Consider the following 19,568-nt stretch of genomic DNA (forward strand, 5'->3'; position numbering starts at 1 on the left):
CTGTGCAGTGGGGACAGGGATCGAGTCATTCTGTATCTGGTTTGGACAATGGACGGTTGCCTGAACTAGAAATTCCTTGTGGAGCTAAGACTTGAAATATATCCTTGTTTCCATGCAAATTTTTACTCATTCTGATTCCCAGTGTTTGAAGAGGAACGACGCTGCTAATGCAGTAGAAGTGAACGGCAGTAACAAGTGGAAGTGTGAATGATGAGGAGTAGCAGGGTCAAGAGTTTTCTCAGCAGAGTTTGCAGTTTGTGAGCAGTGCAGAGCATGGAGCTTGGATCTTACTGAGGACGTTCAAGAAATCAGGTAGATGGAAAACAGGCAGAGTTTTTTAAATTTCTCTTGCCCACGCTGGAAGGATAACTTATAGCTGTTGATTAGCACTTACTTATGGTGATGATTGGGTCTCACTCCATAGGTCATCCAGCCCCCTGGAGTTTCTGGGACTCCTCCTGGGCTAAGAAGCAACCCAGCCTCCTGTGCAGCCCCAGAGGCAGGACACGTTCTGATGCATACCAGCATAGTCTGCATGGAGCAGTTACCCGCTGTAGGGAAGGTATATAAGGCCAGGAAATTCAGAACTGTGTCGTTTTGTGTTTAATTAGGCTTTTATATCCCTTAGGGTTAAAAAAAAAGGGGGGTGTGTGTTTTTTCCCCTCCCCTTCCTTTAGAAAGAAATGTGTTTTGTTTTAACAGGGAATTGAAGGTAGAGAGCAATGAACTAGGATAGGAAGTATGTTTTAGGTATAGCATTTGCACAGAAAAATTGCAGAAGTGTGAATGAGGATAGGATATAGTTTACTGAAACTTGCATTGTTCACTGCTGTGAAGCTCTAACTTTTCCTTGACGTACGTTTTTCTCTTTGAGAAGCATACTCAAGCCAGCACAGAGAAATAATTAGGTTATTACAGTCAAATAAATGGTCTACATCTTCATGTTATAATTATAGAAGACCCTTGGATTTTATGGGCTCTAAATTCTATATTGAGTTTGAAGGCTAAGTTACTAGAAGTTAACAACGCCTTACTTAAAGTTTATGGAATGATCAACTAAGAAAAGAAAAAAGTAAATGCTGTTTTACTTTAATAATAGCATTATTTCAGGATCATTGGATGGAACGAGCCCTGAATTAATAAACAGTTTAATTTGACAATTAATTTTTAATGCGAGACATTCATTTGCAGACAGAAAAATCTCCTCGATTCTAACTAGCTGATTCCCTGGAGGGAATTCCCATAGTTGTTTGTGTTACGGTTTCCAGAAGATTAACAAGGGGCAATGCCTAATTCAGAATTGAAGTGGGGAGTGTTTCTTGCCATGTTAAATCTGTGAGCAGCCTGGGACTGCCTGGTTTGTATCAGTGGAGTCTCTGAGGAGCCTTTGTGAGGACTATAGTGTTTAGGAAATTGCAAACAAAGAGCTGATTTACCACAACATGAAACTGAGGAGAAAGGTGTCCATCTGTAAAGATATTGATGCCGACCATGCTTAGATGAGATAGTCCTGATGTTTGTTGACAACCCACAGGTGAAGCTACCTTAGTATGAGCAAAAGTGCCATTCAAACTGGACAGGCTCAATGCTGATTCAATCCTGTGTAAATCAGCATTCAACTTGTGCAGAATTAATTTGAACAGAATTTAAATAGTGTCATGAGGAAGCTAAGCTCTTTTTTTTTTTTCCCCTCATGGACATTTTTCAATATTATCCAAAACAAGGTTTGGATTGTATCTCTTACTTTATTTAGTGTTTTCATTTTTATACTGTCATTTGTGAAAATAAATATGTAGGAGCAAACCTGACACTAAAAAACTGTGATAAACAACATCAATGAAAAACATTTTCTTTCCATAAACAGCTCATAGTATCTGGAGAAGAGTTATACCTTTTTATATCTCTGCTTATGCAGTGAATAAACTAAAAAAGGGAGAAAACTGGAAGACAGTTATGCAGTTTTTAAAAATAACATAGTTCCCACACCATGACCTTATCACAATCATAACAAGATAGTATCAGAAATATAAAATATGAGTGCTAGTTTCAAGACAAAGGGTCTTACAAATTGTCAAAGTGATGTTCTTGAAAATCTAGATTAGGTGAGCATTTCACAGAGCACTTCTCATAAAAATTGCGTTTTTTCAAACTTCTCTCTTTGACTATAAGAAATAGTTTGGGATGATCATATTTAAATAAAATTCCCATGGATATGATGCTGGCTTGCAACTTTCCAAAGAAAAAGAAAACAAAATATAGACATTTAGGCAAGGAATATAGGTAGTGGTGAAAGAGTTTTTGAACTGCTTAATGAAACTCCATGTGAGATGTGTCTAGATACATAGGATTTTAGAGGAAAATCCAATACCCACCGGGATGTGATATATGCAAAAATCAAGGAAGCCCATCACTGGGACCCAGCGATAGGTACAGTAAGTAGTCTCTTGTTCAGGAATTCTTCCCTAAGCATGGGCAAGAAATTAATATGATTTGAATCAGTTTCTAATAGAGTTTGTAGTGTGTGTTTGGTTCTGAATAGCTGCACTGCAAACTGACCAGAATCCTTACCCCGCTGTTGAAACCCAAACCAAGAGGAGCTGTAGGGCCACTGCACAGGCAGTCTGCAGACTAGGGGAGAAAAGCAATGGCTTGGTGGAGGTCTGTCCACTTTGGGTAGCTTATTGTGTTATGCTGAGATAATTTATTTGGGTTCTGTTAGCCAGAGATAATGAATGTAGAGACAGTATACAGTGCTGTGGGTCTGTAGACTTCACGAACAACTCGGACAAAACTTCTTCATTAATACCACAGTTACATCAAACAGAATGAAACTGTGTCAGTAACAGGATGGTGACAAAACCATCCTAGTATATCTGCAGACACAGGAAGATCCTGAATTTTTAAGTATGGGCTTCCTTGGGCTACTTTAATAGAAAGCAAATATTTTCAGGCAAATGCATTGTTGGTAGATTTCTTTAGATCGATTTCCCATTACAATGAGATCAGTGCTTTGAACTGTAGTGAATCACTGTGTTTTTTCTTAATTATTTAACTACTCTCTTATTTTAAATACTTATTCTAGAGAGAAACAGAAAATGAGAGAGTGAACTGATCTCACCATAGTATATCTGAAGGGTAGGACCTCCTTTCTGATTCTGCCAATATTTTGCAGCTTGACTTTTGGTCAAATCACTTGGGCCTTGCCTGCTACTTTGCTGATTAGGCTCAGTTACAGCCATTGCTGTAACTGCACCAGATCCGTATAGGAATAAGCAGCACATGCAGGCCAGATACAGCTTTTCCTGTTCATCTTGTGAGGATCCACCAATAATGCCACACTGATGACTGAAACATAGGCAGCCCTTCATATCTTCTCTTCTTTCTCATGTGTAAAATAAATTGCAGGAGAGGTTTGAAAGACGGATTAGCCAAAGTTTGGAAAGAGATGATAAATGTATATTCGAAGTTGTAAGTTTCTATTGAAATGTACTTTGGTTCTAATTTTAGGGGAAAAGAGCACAAGTTTGCTTAATTTAATTATCTGACAACAAGTATTGTTATCTGCAATAAGTTTACCTGATCAGAATTTAGCACCTGCAGTAGGGTATGGGAATGAGAGTCGGAAGCAGGGCATTGGTGATGAAGCAATATGCAGCATGCAGGTTCAGCACTGTACACTGTGCAGAGTACAATCCTCAAGTTTAAACTGGAGTTTATCACCTCACTTTCAGTGCATTTTTACTTATGTTTGCAAGTGAGTTAGAGAAATGCTCTGCTGTGCTGTCAAACTAATGACATCCAAGAACTTACTGAGCTTCTGATAAAAAGAAATTGAAGGTCACTTCTTCAGATCAGTGGGTTTATCTCTAATCCAGTGCAGTAAACTAAATTGAATGTGTATTTTGCAACAACAGCAAAAGTTTCAGAAGAGCTGGAGCGTAGTGTCTTATCCATTGCTACAATAATACACATTGGAGAGAACCAGGACGAAAGGCCCTAAGATTTCCATGATGTTTTAAAACTAGTGAACCTCCACTAGGAGAACGAGATTTTGCTTTCTCATTCAACTTAATGTTTGAGCTGTTCTGACAAATTCACTCAAAGTCAGGTGCTGTTTATGGCCATGTAGTTGCTAAGATCTCCATCACTACATTATTCTTACTGAGGAAGATATTGAAGGCACTGTCTTCATCATACTGTTGTATTCTGAAAAATATATCCAGGGGCACGAGCAAGCAAAACGTCTTTTACAGCTGAAGCCTATTGCTAAAGCGTGAACAGATTCCTGTCTTCATAAGGAGAAATATTTAAAGTATTGGTCCAGATTTTCTCAAGTCCCATTCTTTGCTTGGAAGACAGGTAAAAACAGTGGGAGGAACGGTTCCCAGTTCTTGCACTGGCCCATCCTGATACCTGACTTAGCAGGCCCCTCTTCTTCATCAACGCCTGCAAACTGCAGGCAAGGATTTCTGCCTTCCGCTGTAACCCATTGCCTCTGCCCAGTCTGTACAGGGCATAGCGTTGGCTATCTTCCTGCCTGCTGAGCATTCCTCTCCATTGCTGCTGATCTCCATTTGGCAGCTAGGACCAAGTTATGTCCTATTTGTACTTTTCAAATGATGCCGAGGGGAAAGAACTGACACTGCGGATTTATGTTTAGTTTGGTCAGGACCATTGCAAAGCCTGGCTTTTCTGCTCATTGACAACACTGATGACAGAGGTTTATTCCACAGGGGAGTGCTGCTACCCTAGGGGCTGGTCCAAAACATTTCTTACTCATTCCCAAAGTCAATTAAAAAATTAACATCATGGCTCTTATCAGTGCACGCGCACAAAAAAATAAAATCACTTGGAACGCGGTGCAGTTAGCTGCTATCTGACTTCTCTTTATATGCTTAAAAGGGTGAGCAAAACAAAGGAGCACATTTCCAGGCTCTAGTTGAGTATAACACATATGATAAGCTTATGTTTCAGTTTTGGATAGGAGTTGGTGGTTATTGCATTCATATTTCTGAAGCCTTGCTGATCAGCAAGGAAACACTGGCAAAATTTCAAAACAAGGCTGCTTCCCTGGGAAATGGTTCCTCTTGTGTCAAGCGTTGTCAGGGTAGCAAGGAAAGGGAGTTATGGGCAGTAAAATAAGGAGAAATTGACTCTGTTCCGCTTTAAATCTTTTTATTCATATTTCGTTGTGGCAAAACACTGTTGTGAAGCTCCAGACAAAATGATCTGTGATTTTTATCCTCCTCGGTTACTTTTGCTGGCTTGGATGTTTTAATGTGTTGCCCTAGAGGCAAAGATGGTTGGAGACATTATGGTACTACCTATGAAAGCATCCACAGTGTAAAGACCAGTTTTCTAAGCCAGTTCATGCAAGTGAGTAGACCTAACAGAGTAGTTAGCATTTATGGGCCTGTGTTTCTGGGGTTTTTTTTTTGCTGTTTGATTGTGCATTGCAGCCTGCCCAAGGCTGGAGGTCACCTTCCCAGTGGTAGATGAAAAACGACTGGTGGTTTTAACCCTGCTCCAGTCATGTTTAGTACCTATGTGGTCTAAACCAAGAACTCGAGAGCTGCCAGAACATTGGCATGTCTCTAGTTCAGAGCCAATGAACTTGAACATTGGTGCAGCGCTTAATCCGTGACAGTTTTGACATCACTGGAGGTGGCCGACAGGAGGGAGGCAGCAGTAAAGCACCAGGAAGCCCCATCTATTTCCATCTGGATTGTTTGGCTGCTCAGAAATGCAAGGCAACTGGTTTGGATAGTGTAAGATAACAACAATCCCTTTCGCTTCATGGGGTATTTGGGACGGTTTGTAAGCTCTGGGAAAGTTCTGCAAGCACTTGATAAAGCTTCAATTAAGTGTTCATCTTGCAGCCAAGCACTAAATTACGTGTCTTTTCAGGTCACTAGCTATTTGCTGATTAAGCTCTGCTCTCCATTTTGAAAGGATTGCTGTCATTGAATCAACTGCTATATCTCCTGGTAGCTGACATAGCACCTTCTCCCGTCCCTATGGTCTGCTCAGCTCCAAGCAGGGAAACCACAGGAGCAGGAAACATGCCTGCCTGATACACCGCTGGGAGATGAGGACGCATCCTCCCAGCTAATTCCCTTCCTGACTCCTCTATGCATGGTGAGGTCCAAGGAATCACTTCCATATAATAAAATTTGTGCTTACTGCATAAGTATTGCAGCATGCATCAAAATTTTACACGGGCATAAATTCAAAAAATCATTTTGCTAAATGAGAGTGCTGCATCCAGCTGTATCCTATCCAGGACAGCCGCAGCTGCACAGGGAAGGCAAGACTCGCAAGATCACAAAGCAGGATTCGTGCAGGAGAACAGATAGTGAAAAAAGGAGTCAGCACCACTGGGAAACAAACCATACACAGAGGGCTGTGCAGTGCAAACAGAATAAAACTGCTGACTAGACAGAAAATATTGTTTTTTCCTCTAATCCTGCTCATCTTCAGTAATCCCAAGCACTGCTTGGGGCAATGCTAATTTAATATATATAGCAGTGTAATTACAGAATGTCTCCTTACCCCTAAAAACGAAGGTCCTGATGGAAAACCTGAGATTATCAAGTCAGTACAGTAGATTAAGCAAATCTATGAATGATTACAAAGTGGAGCAGAAAGTGCTAATCAGACCATTTCTTCATCTACTGCATCGCGTTTGTCAATGGGCTGCTCTTAGTGCTATAGAGAACAATGAAGCTTCCTCATGATACATCTATGATGATACTTGAGAAAATAAGGCCTTTTTTTAACCCTTTGAGGTGATTAGTTTATTTCTTGGGAGGCAAGGTCTATTTTCCCGTGTGACATTGTCAGAACTTGCAAAATTACTAACACCTTGAAGTGATCCAGTGCATGCGGAAATCCTTTTTTGCTGTTGGCGCTTGTTTCTCGTCCAGTCCTGCAGGTTGTCAGTGTAATGGATTTAAAAAGAGACAAAACCCCCTTATTGATCCTTATGGCTTCACACAGCAGTTCTTAGTGTTGTCAGAAGTGTAAGAATCAAGATGGGGAAAGGAGAACAAGTAACAGAGAATGGCTCATATGAACTGTCCTATATTTGCCTCAGCTGGCAGGACTCCTTTTTTCTGGAGTCTTTGCTCTGAGCCCAGGAGAAAGTGGGTTTCTTTGTCCTCCTTATTCTTCTCTGCAAGATTTCTGCATGCAGTTCTGAAGAGTCCTGGGACTTTTTCTTCCTGCTACCTTGCACTGAGCTGAAATCCCTTCTGCCACCACACACCCCTGGGCGAGAGACACGGGGAGGATCCCTTCCCCTCTGAAAGCCCAGTCCTGAGGGTGGAATGTGGCCCTTTCCACTCCACCAGCCTTGCAGAGAGCCAGAAAAAGGAGGAAACAGGATGCCTAGCATCTCAGAATAAGCATTTCCATGCAGGGAGTTATTTTGGGAAGAGCTGTTCTCCCTCTGTAGAAGAGCTCCCACGATGCACGTTTATGGAAAGAAATGATCATCTGAAGTCTGTGGGGCTACTTTTGTAAGTCTTCAGCTGTGAACGTTTAGGCTGCACTGCCTATCGATTTTTGTCTAGTAGCTGTTAGACCTGTAGTCAATCTTGCGTTAAGCGTATTTTGGTTGATGTTTCTTGCCATTATGTTTTCGGTGTTACTTTGGTATTTGAACATCAAAATTGAATATAGTGCTGTGAACAGAATAAAGTATTCTGCTGCAAGGAACTTGTAGTCTAATTCAGGCACAGTGGCACACAGGCATGCATAACATACAGGATAAGGATGCAAATTCAAAGTAATAGAAGTGCCTGGGGAAAAATCAGTGCTGCAGGCTAATTTACTTACTCCTAGCAGCTAGGCTGCAGAACATAGGGAAAATATTAAACAATACAAAAGATGACTTTTCCCTTTTGTTTTTCTCTTCTTTCAAGATGTTAATTCCTGATGTGTCATCAAATAGAGGGGAAACTCCCAAAGAAAACAGAGAGAGAATAAAATAGGGATCCTCTCTATGTTCCTGTTTTCTGAACTGGAGCTGAGAAAAACTAATTGGAGATTTCTTTTTTTGAGTATGCCTTGTGAAATAAAAACTTCATTAAAAAAACAAAACAAGGTGGATTGAGCCTGGATTACAAACCAGTATTGATGAATTTGAGCTTTGTTGGCAACATACTGTGAGGTTTTGAAAAAATATTTAGTCTGTATTTGAGACTCTGTGTTTGTATGTACTTGTAAAATTGAGACATTGGCCATTGCTTATCTCACAGAGTGTAGCTGCTGACTGATGAGGTAATGATCATACAAGGTAAATACCAGGGGTACAAAAAGTGAATGAATCCAGATTTTAATCTGTTCCCAATCTAAATGTCTAGTGGAGATCCAGGCGGTTACAGGCATGAGGAAAACATGGAAAGCAGTGATCCTCTAGAGTTTGCTGTCATTCTTTTACTTTGCATTTACACTCTCATCTAAGCCTTGATTTTGTGCCATTTGTGGTTCTTCTGTTTCAGGAGTGGTATCCAACATTTCTTAGGCCCAGTGCATTGTCTTTCAGTACTGAAAGTATTTGTGGGTCTAATCCACATTTCATTTAAATGGTCAGTGATGGCAGTGAAGGAATTGTCAAACATACCTTTGTGTACCAAACTCATTAACATCATATGGCAATTTTGTCCATGATATTGATCCTTCAAACTACAGCTGTGTCCAGCAGTGAGTGGAAAGTCAGAAGAAACAGAAGGAACACATCCAAACATGCGTGGACAGAGAACTTCTTTGCAAACTTGCAGGTGGTGGCTGCAAGTCCTGACACCAGCTGCTACTCTGACATGTAGTGTCATCTCAAAGAAACCACCAGCTTCTCAGGAAATATACTGGTGTCAGGTAAAGAAAATTATTAAATACAGGACAGTTTTTGAAGGGTAACCATCTGAAATGCAAGTAGAGTTATGCACACACAGACATACAAACGCTTGCGTACCTGTGGATTATTTAAACATAGAAGCACAGAAGAGTAAATTAATTTAGTTAATTCCAGAGAATTAACTAATTATTCTAGAGAAATCAAGTGTACTGGTATATTAGCATTTTGATAATCTACAACTGAGACTACACACTGAGAGTCAAGAGCTGTTTTAATTATATTGGTGAGCCTGCAACTCTGACTCTTGTGGTAGACAAGCTATTAGCATCACACAGCCTTGAACTTTTTTACTTTTCCGAATATTCTGATTTTCATTCTGCTAGATCTACAGGTTGAAAGTGATAAATTTAAGGAAGCTGGATGGACAGGTCTTTACAGTAGCTGTTCTGGACTGCCCGTAGTCTTCTAGTGTGACCATAGGAGTATTACAGAGGCTGTGTGCATCTAGTAGAATAAGGCCAGTAGCTTTTCTGTCTCATGATTTTTTAATGAGGATAAACCCATTAAAGCCTTTGAGACATTCAGATCCTACGGGGCCGAGCCATATACCTCTTTAAGATAGATTAATGCTGGGAACATAAGCAGTATATCTTTCTGTGGTATCATTTCATGAGGTTGCAATAATTCTGTGTTATCTTTTTTAAAATGTAGTTAACATAAGTTGTTAGAAACCCCACAAGATATCTTGTCTATTCGTATTTTCTTTTGCGCACTTGCCACTTCACATATATCATGTTGTCAGTGAAGTACTCCCACCTTCCCTCAGGAGTAACAATGTTTTATGACACTCTGGTCAACAAATGCCAGATGCCAAATAATGATTTGAAAGTATTCATTTTCTTTTGCATTTCCAGCACAAGTGGCAGCATCACACCATCACATTTTTCTGTCAATGCACTGGTAAGTATTTTAGCACTGTGAAAACTAGAAATTGAAGAACAAGTGGATAAATGTTTACAAATACCTTTGAAAACAGCAGAGTTGTCTGTCTTTTATTTGATTAAGACAGTGTTTTAGAAAAGCAGAGCTCCCAGGTCTGTATCTTTGGAGATTAAGTAAATAATCTGATTCTCAAAACAGCCAAACACTTAGAGGTGTCCACAGGCTTCTGCAAGAGAGCTGTTAGCTCTGTACCACGGGCGTTTCAAAGACCCAGTCTTGCAGTCTGAAAACAGTGCTCTTGGCAAATGGGGGCTGAAAAAACTGTACCCAAAGTTAACAGATTTTTTAAGTGAGATCAAGACAACAAACAACCACCACAGACTCTTTAGCAGCCAAACAAATGCCCATCTGGTTCTTTGCACTGTGTGAGGGCAACGTGCTGCAATTTTGCAAACAGAACATTTTAATTATTTAATTAGTCTCAAAAGCTAAGTGATTCAAAGAAATAAACTGAGTCTATGAAAAAGAAAAAAAAAAATTAGTAACAGCAGGCCTGGTGCCTAAGGGCCTTACTCATGAATGTAAAGATGACTGATTTTGTTACCAACTGTGTACTCTGGTAAATAATGGGCTTGAGCTTGCAATTCCCTATTCATGTGAATATTTCCTCTGCTTTTGTATTAGCCAAGATTACTCATGTGTTTATGAGTTTGCAAGACCAAGCCTATTTGAAAGCTGAACATGGTGGGAGATAGCATCCAGAATCTCGCTGCCTGGCACTGTGAAGGGGAGTTATGGGTTTCTGCTTTTTGTTGTGGTGCCTCTTCTTCTGTGAGCCTTGGTCTGCCCTGCTCGGCGTGTGAAGGCAACACTCCTGGGGGGAGTTAATATGCTGGAACAGGTTACCCAGGGCATTACCAGTCTTGTAGGTTTTTTCAGCTTCAAAGAAAGAAAAATTTGACTTCTGAATGTATATGGTAAGTCATTAGACTAAAGGGTCGTAGGGGAAATGGATCAGTGACTTCAATGCAAATAGCATGGCCATTGTGAGGAACAGGTTAGGGTACCTACTGTCTGGTTTGCAGCATGTATGGAAAATGCAGTATCGATTCCTCTCCTAGACTAGGAATCCTTCTGGAAGTATTTTTTCATTTGCTTTGCAACGTGGCTGTCAGTTTCAGGGATTGGTGTGGCAGATCCGTGTTTGAGCTGTTTGCTTTAGGTTTGGATGTGCTGAGGTTACTCATCTAAGCAAGTTGTAAACTACAAGCCAAAAAAAAAAAAAATGCACTTTGTTTTCTATATTGCGCTGTTCCTGCTGTGAGATGTTGCAGGCCTAGGCAAGTTGCAAAATGGCTGCTGCTTTTCGTACCAAATATATATTATGTACTTTTTCCTTGGTCACCCATACTTAAGAGAACTGACCTGATGCTCAGGACAGATCTCCAAGAACTGGAGACAAAAGCGGTACTAGCTGGGACAGCATGGGAGAGGGGATTTCCTCAACCCTCTATAGAAAATATTCTTAGGACTGCTTTCTGAAAGGCTTGTCTCTTGTACATTAGCACCAAAATTATTTTCCGGTAGTGATTGTGAGGGTTCGAGTGTGGCATCTGCTGTCAGCAGTGGGCTGTGAGGTAGGTAGCTGCTGGTCCCACTGGTGGAGGCTGCCACGGGGCCATTCCCAGCCACCCCCGGGGAGGGCAGCGCACCGAACCTTGGGCTGGGCTTAGCAGCTGCTGCTCGTGTTGACTGCGACTGCGGTGCAAGCACACAGCTCGTCTGACAGTACAGCCCACGCGTGTCGGGTGTGCGGTTCTTGTCCGCGGGGTCACGACGTGGGTCTGACAGAGCGGTGGTCCCCACCTCCCCCTGTGTTTTGATTTCCCTGTGAATTTATTTGCTGTACTGCTCCAAAATGCCTTTTCAACCTCCGTGGTCTTATAGCGATTTACTTTATCTGGCTGTTGCATGCAGAAAAAAAACTAACAGAAAATTTGGATAAAGAAAGAAAGGGATGAGGTAAAAATTGCAGGCAAGCTACAAATAAGCACTAAGGATACTTGTGCTATTGTTAATATTGGATATAATACATACCCGGTGCAGAAGTTCACAGGGCTGGAAAGGCAATTAGATAGTAATCGTAGAGGTGCTTAAAATGACGTTATTATGAGTAACTTAGCAGCAACTGCTGGAAGAGAGAGGTTTTTCTTAACACAGTAGAAATTCTTAGATTTTGATACTGCTTGTATTTTTTTCAGTACAGTATTTTTGAATCCCAAGTGACCCTACAGTATGCTGTGAGCAGATCATGTATTTGTTGCAGGATTGAGGAAAACCAGTGGTAATTTGAATAAACTGGAAACAAAATTCTCTTTAAATATTTATTTAAAACATGAATATATTTATCTTTTTGGACATAAAGCAGTGGCACCATAATTCAGCAGAGCTCCGTCTCATCTCTACTTCATAGCAAAACAAATGCTGATGACATGAAGCGGACTGAAACACAGTGAAAGGCAGAGAGTTTAATTAGTATGTTGTTCCTCTGCTCTCCTCATTCCAGCAGCAGAGATTTACCTTGTTAGTTCAACTTTTTTTGCTGTCAGGGCTTCCTAAGGTGTAACACCATTTGGCGAGGTAGAACTGTGCTTGCTGGGAAAGGCCACAGGTTATCCAGGGGAGAACTCAGGGAAAGCTGGCACTGCTGATGTCTCTCTTGCACCCTCTACCAGCTGCTGCTTTCATTTTTTTTCTCTGGTTGTTAAAACTTGTATTGAAAATTCAGGAACTTCTGCAAATACTTTCTCTCTGTGCTTGAAGAAGACCAGATTCCTTACTATTTCTTTGTGCAGATGTTGAAAAATAACAGCCTGTCTCAGATACTCCCAGTTTTCTGGTACAGTATATATCATCCTGATCGATCATTTTATCTCTTTTGTGGAAGAAATGTGAATGTGACTAAATGCTATATTCTTAGTCCATCACGACAGTAATCGTGTTGCTGTTAAACTGTATTTGTGTATTTCCTTTCTTGTCTGGCAAGTGCATCATCTAATCTCATTCATTCTTTTTCCCTATTCACTTTCAGTTTTGCTCCCCTCTACTCCCATTCCAAGGAGTTATCCATGACATTCCAGTTTAATGATCAATATAAGGCATGTAAGGTTCATAATAAACTGGTCATACAGCAATTCGTTAATGAAGATCTTTGACAACAGAGCTGAGCATTGCTGAAGTCTACTCCTTACCCTGTGAGACCATTTTCTCTATTTTGTTCATGAATTGACACAAAGGAATTTGTTCTCCTACAAGCTGCCCTAAGGAAGTATTTGGAAAATATTCAGAACTGATTAAATTATTCATTGTGAATACCTGACCAAAACATTTATAGGTTTTTTTGCACAGTCCTGAAAACTTGTAATTATAGTAGTCATTTTTTCAGTTAAAGGGGCCATGTACTGCAGAGGGCATGTATATCTTCCCAGCAGGAACAAGAATTTATTCCCTCAGGCAGTTTGGCTATAAGTAAATATAAGGCTATATATAACATTGCAGAAGGCAAGCAGAATCCAATTTAGTCAGTGAGAAGTATAATAAATAAATAGGGGAGACCATTAGCTCTTTGGCAATGTATTTGTATAATTTTAAGTTAATATGATGTAATGAGGATGAAAATGTTTGGGAGGGAAGCTGTGCAAAACCAGGCACTTTCAGACCACAGAATTAAAATGTCTGATGAAAAAGATTAATGCAAAGTATCTGAGCTAATCCAACATTTACTAGGAAAATTCAGGTCAAACCTTGGATTAGTGCTTTGTGTTCTCCACTGATAATCTTGATGTTTCACCTTTCTCACTCTTGTATAGTTACTTAAGCCCCGTATTTTTTACATTAAGGAAAAAAAAAACGTGTCTCTTACAGCTGCTATCTGTTCTGCTAGCACCAACAGAACAGTGGTAGCCTGGTGCCCTGAAATCTTAGTGGAAAAAGCTTCAGATGAGTAAGTATCAGACACAGCACTGAACAGCTGTTTTTCTGGGTAAAACTCATCTGTGCATGTGTGAGTAGTTGGGCTTTTTATTATCTGACATCTGAGCAGCAGCAGCAAAGCAACGGTGAAGGAAGAGGGCAGATTACAAAAACATCCCTCAGATTTTTTGCCAGATGTTTTTACCTCTCTGAAGTTTCTGCTAAAGTGTTTAAGTTATTTTATATACCATTACAGAAATGTTGTTTTGCTAATGTTAATAAGATCTTAATAATAATTCTGTTGAGCAGCTTTTGCAAATCTTTGCTTTGTAGCAAATCTTTGTTTTGCAGCAAATGCTTTTTGACAGGATGGTATGTCCTTGCTGTTTTGATGAAAAACTATCCATGTTTTGCTAAGATATAAAACTTTATAAAAATCAGAATTAATTCATAGGCAAAGAAAAGTGATAAAATTGTGCTTTGAGACAGAAAATAGAGACACAAAGCAAACATTTCAGAGTTTATTTGCCCCAAAGTAAATTATAACATATGTAATTTTAGGTTAGGCTGATTTAAATGATTTGCAAATTTAAGTCAAATTCAGCATTTAGAGCCTCATGAAACAAATGGAAAATATTTGAGGAGATGGCAGTGCCTTGTTTCAACAGAAGTGAGGCCCTTTGGCGTTGCCTCATTCACTTCAGCATCAGAGTGGTGTCGTGTTCTCAAGTGGAGCAAAGATAATTTTTAAACCCTACCCTCCCCAAATTCCCAAACCCAGGCACTCATACGAAAAGGTTACATTGGAGGGCAAATTGCATATTCAAAGGAAACCATACATCTTTCTTTCCCGACACCTGCCGTGTAAAATTCCGGGGTCTCAATATTCCGGCACTTCAGAGTAAGGGCTATGGGTAAGACTTAAATGTAAATTAAGTAAAGACACCTCTGAGCAAAGCACTGCTAAGCCAGGCTAAAATGCCATGATAATGGAAGCTCTGGGTATGTGCAGCCACAGCAGCAAATGGGCAAAACTCAACCCATCAGCCCCACCAGCCCTATCTAAAAGCCATCTGCTGCTTTTCTAGATGTTTCAAACCAAGCAGCCTTCCAGTGCAGAGTCCTAGTAGAAGAGGGTTACATTTTAAGCAACTAGCAGAGAGACATTTTCAAAGGCAGAAAGAACAGAAAGAGGAAAGGCTGGCTTAAAAAGACCTATTTAGGGTAATGAGAGGGAGAGCACAATACTGGCAAGGTGGCTTGCCTGTCTTACAGTGCAGGCAGAGGAGTTAATTTGACCTTAATGTGTTAAAGAGGAATTATGGTCCATCAAGACAGTACAGGACTCTTTTACTAGAGAAAAAAAAGGAAAAAAAATTTTGCACCCTTATAGAGGAAAAAAAAGGGGAGCCAGGAAATGACTAGTTAGTTTAGCATTAACCCCTGAAAAAAAGCTGGGAAAAGTTACTAGACAAGTAAACTTTTGATACATATTTAGAAGATAATCTGATGGCTGCTGCTCATCTTCTTGTTATGTCAAGAAGAAATTGTGTGAAAGCCATCTGATTTTCTCCTCTGACAGCGTAACACGTTTTCTGGATATGGGAGAAATAGTAGTTGACATATTTCTTGGCTTCGGTAATGGTTTTTCATCAAGTCTTCATTTCGCTCTCAATTGCAAACTACTGAAACTCTTACAAGGTGGGTACAACATTGTTCTGAAAAAACAGACGCAGGATAGATATTAAACCTGTTATCCTGAAAGGCTGTGTAGTACAGGACTTTTTAGGGAGGTCACCTGGTATTTGGTACTATACAATAATATTTTAGAAACTGGAGTGATAGAATATGATATAGTCTGAGTATATTTACACATGGCACAAACCTGTCAGATAATCTGCAGATACGTTGAAGGGCAGGAGTCAAACTCAAAATGGTCACGATAAACTGGAAAAAATGATCTGGAAAAAAATGGGATGCTATTCAGTTGAGATGACCATATTTAGGCAGAAAAAATCAACTGAAACTGTGAAGGATGGGGAACAAGTAGTAGCTGTTTTCTGGAAAAAGATCTGGGGGTGGGGGAGTTACAGTGATACAGAAACTGAGTGTGAGCCAATAATGTTGTACTGCTGCAAAACAGGCAACATACTGGGATGTAGGAGGAGGATAGCTGTTTGGAAGGTACCTGGAGAAATCCTCCTTCTGTTGCTGGCACAAGGAAGATCTCAGCTGCAGTATTTTGCCTAGTTTGGGGCTGTACCCTTCTAGGAGGAGGTGGAAAAGCTGGGGAAAGAAATTTTGGGAGAGCAGCAAGAGCAGTCAAGACCTGGAAAACAAGGTGTGCAAGAGTACAGCCAAGAAGCTGTTGCTGCTCAGTCCAGCAGAGCAGAGACTGAGAGGGTGAGTGTTTGTCCCTTCAGTTATGTCACATCAAAGGTGATGGCAGACAGGAAAGGAATAGTCTGTTCTCTCTGTCCACAGTGTGCAGATCTTAATCTGCAGCAAAGGAGCCTTGGACATTAAGGAAAACTTTCTAATTGTGAGGAGAGAGAGACACTGGAGGAGACTGCTTGGGAATGGGGCAGGGGCCTGTGTAATCTCTCCTGGAAGCTTTCCAGGGTGGTTGAAGTGGCTTGTGTCCCACGTGACTTCGGTCTCCCAACACAGAAGTGGAGGAGAGGCTGGGTGACCTTGCAAGCTCCTTTCCGCCCCGTTTCCTGTGAGACTTGCCCTGATGAAGCAGGGTTTGTACTTCCCGCAGAGCCGAGTCGCCTGCTGAGCTCTGCGGTGAGACGGCTCAACGCAAGCATCACCCCACCTGGTGCTGTTGGGGGCATTACGGCACCAGGTTTTAGGCACCATTTTAATGTCATTAGAGGCATTACCTGCTCTTATTAAGTAAACAGGTCTCAGACCATCTTTTACGGTGCTGCAAAGCAGCTTTACGTCAGGCTAGGCTCTGACCTTTTGAATCCAGACAAGTTGTCAGGCTCTGAGCTTAGGTGTACTTTCATGTCTGTGGTCCTTGCGATGCTTTGTGACTGTTAGGATTAGGACTCTAATTCCTGCTAATGTTTCAGGTTTGCAAGGCTATGTGTGAGACTTCTTTAGGACGCTTGTCTCCAGGTAATACTTTAAAAAAGCCCCAGTTACTATGTAACCTCATTTCACATAGTGAGGTTTATCTTCCTTATGTCTTACTTCTTAAACGTCTCTTGCTACATCTGAGAACAGCTGTGGGCTAAGAAATTGTGTCTTCCTGAAGTATTGCAGTGGAACATCTAGGTGAGAGCTTGGCTGCACCCGCAGTCACTTGCACCTTGTTGCTAAACCACTGTACAACAATCTGCTGTTATTTGAGCAAATATCACGCAGTGTTTCAAAAGGGCTTGTACGGTTTAGGGTGGTCATATTTTAACTGACAATTTCAAAAAGTTCATCATCCAATAAAAGCTGGTCATATCGTATGCTCAGTAAAACTGAACAGGGTTAAGCAAAATTATTAGCAATGCTTATGTGCTTTAAACAAGAAGGGGGTTGGATTCTAAGGATATAAGGTGGTAAATGACATGAAACCTAGTGCAATGAACTTGTAATGACATTTTAATTCAGATCTGTGCCAAGAAAAAAAGATGAGCTCACTTGCCATCTCTTCCCTGCCTTCAACTCTTGTATGGGCTCAGTATCGACTATTTACTATGCCTTTCTATTGTGAATCTGAAAGAAAGCTTTATAAAATGCATAGAATTAGATAAGCAATGCACTGACACTTTCAAGAACTGTATAGCAAAATCATGCTAGAGGTAATCCAGGTGGTAATTATGTAGTCAAAAATCACTCCAGTCAAATTAAAATGAATCTTCCTCTCTGAGGCAACTGATGACTGAAGAAGGCTCCATGAGTTCATTGTGTTTACTAGCCTTCAGGTAACACTATTTTTCACAAAGAAATTTGAACTTTGTTGCAAAGGGTTTGGGAATAGTCATTTTTATTCTATTTACAGTAGATAAAACTGTGCTAGAGAAAAAGTTGTGCTCGAGAAGGGATGTCATATAAAAATAATCTCTTTTCCCAGATTCTTTAGTACCAAATGAGTGGTACTATTATGTCATTTCAAATCCTACATCTGTAAGTGAAAGAAAACACTAAAAACCAGAAAAGTTTGTGGGGTTTTTTTAAGTAAAGGCCATAGGCTAAGGTGACTTTGGTCAAATAATAATAAAAAAGAGGTTAACATATAGTAAGACAGCAATTGTCTTGTCTTATGCTGGGAAAACGTGGATTTATTAAGATAAAATTTTCGCAATGACAGTTTGGCATTCAGCCAGATCAACCTGGACTTCCACAGTCAAAAGCAAAGAAAATAAGATGTTTGTATGTTCACTGAGGTCATGAAACGCATACTGTGAGATATCACAATATCTTCAACGGCTTTACATGTTGCTACCAGGTTCCTGTAAAAATATTAGGTGAGTGTTCAACTGCATGACTAGTATCGCTGATGATGTGGCTGGGGGCTTTGCAGCCCATATTGCATGATATCACAACTTTCATGTGGTAAAATAAAACACTGAATGAAAAATGTAATGAAATGTAATGTGAATGGATAATGTTCGCCATTGTGGTAGGACAGGAACCAGATAACCATGAGACTGACTGAGGCTTAGTCATTTTATACTGAAATTAGTATTCCTGAGGTAACTTCATTTCCTGGCATTTTACACCTTTTATCTCATTCACCTCTGATTAATGTGTAGATAGATATATTCCCCTCAATTTATTCTAAAGAGGAAAGCTTTTCCACATTTTGGACATCAGGAAAAATTTCTTTACTGAAAGAGTGGTCAGGCCTTGGAACAGGCTGCCCAGGGAAGTGGTTGAGTCACCATCCCTGGAAGTATTTAAAAGACGTGTAGACGAGGCGCTTAGGGACACGGTGTAGTGGGTATGGTGGTGGTGGGTCGATGGTTGGACTCGATGATCTTAGAGGTCTTTTCCAACCTTAATGATTCAATGATTCTATGATTCTATTTATGTAATAAAAATAAGAAATTAATCATGAAGTATGACTGCAAACACAATTAAAAGTCAGTCTACTTTGGGAGTTTGCTATAAACAGAAGATACAAAAGAGCGACCTCTTTTTCATGACTTCCTCACAAAGAAAATGTATTTTGAAAATAAGTAATGAACTGTCTTTCTCAGCCACAGAATGTAGTAGCTGATTCTTTGGTGGTTTAATTGCTAACTAGCTCACCGTTAGAAAAGCAGAAAACAGGATTAGGAAATAAATCACAGGTAATACGTGACCATCAAAATAAAAGCTGTACTGAGACTTGAAAGATTCACTTTGAAGTGAAAGATACAAAGATTCACCTAGGCTCTGGATTATCAGAACATGCTAATGTTAGATTTGCTATTGTGCTTCTAATGTGTGAATGAAGAGTTGATGTTAGGGAAACGTGGGATCTTGACAAGTTTTCACGGTGGTGCTTCTAAATGCACTCTCTAGTTTTGCAGTTTTGGCAGGCTGTGCAATGTTTATCTACATTATCTGTGGCCCATAGTGTTGTTGCTTTCCGCCTTGCAACATACGCTTCAGACCCATCCTGCGCATCTCTCCTAGCCCCGCAGGGCCGCAGTTGAGTCGAAGCTTGATTTTATTCACTTGGCCTGTCCACTTGTCTCCCTGACTTCTCTTAGTCTTTATACTTTTTATTAGCTTAGGTGAGCTTACTTACACACTGCATATTTTTCTGCCTTGAGCTTACTTTTGTTGCCGTCGGTTGCTCAAC

General features: G+C 40.3%; 1 protein-coding gene across 1 annotated transcript in view; it reads left to right on the forward strand.

The window, feature by feature from the left end:
• The window catches only part of ANO4 (anoctamin 4), a 207,439-nt gene that overhangs the window by 13,680 nt on the left and 174,191 nt on the right, over positions 1 to 19,568 (forward strand). The gene's annotated exons all lie outside the window — the stretch shown is intronic.

The sequence above is a fragment of the Calonectris borealis genome, chromosome 1 (genome assembly GCF_964195595.1).
Source record: "Calonectris borealis chromosome 1, bCalBor7.hap1.2, whole genome shotgun sequence".
NCBI lineage: Eukaryota > Metazoa > Chordata > Aves > Procellariiformes > Procellariidae > Calonectris > Calonectris borealis.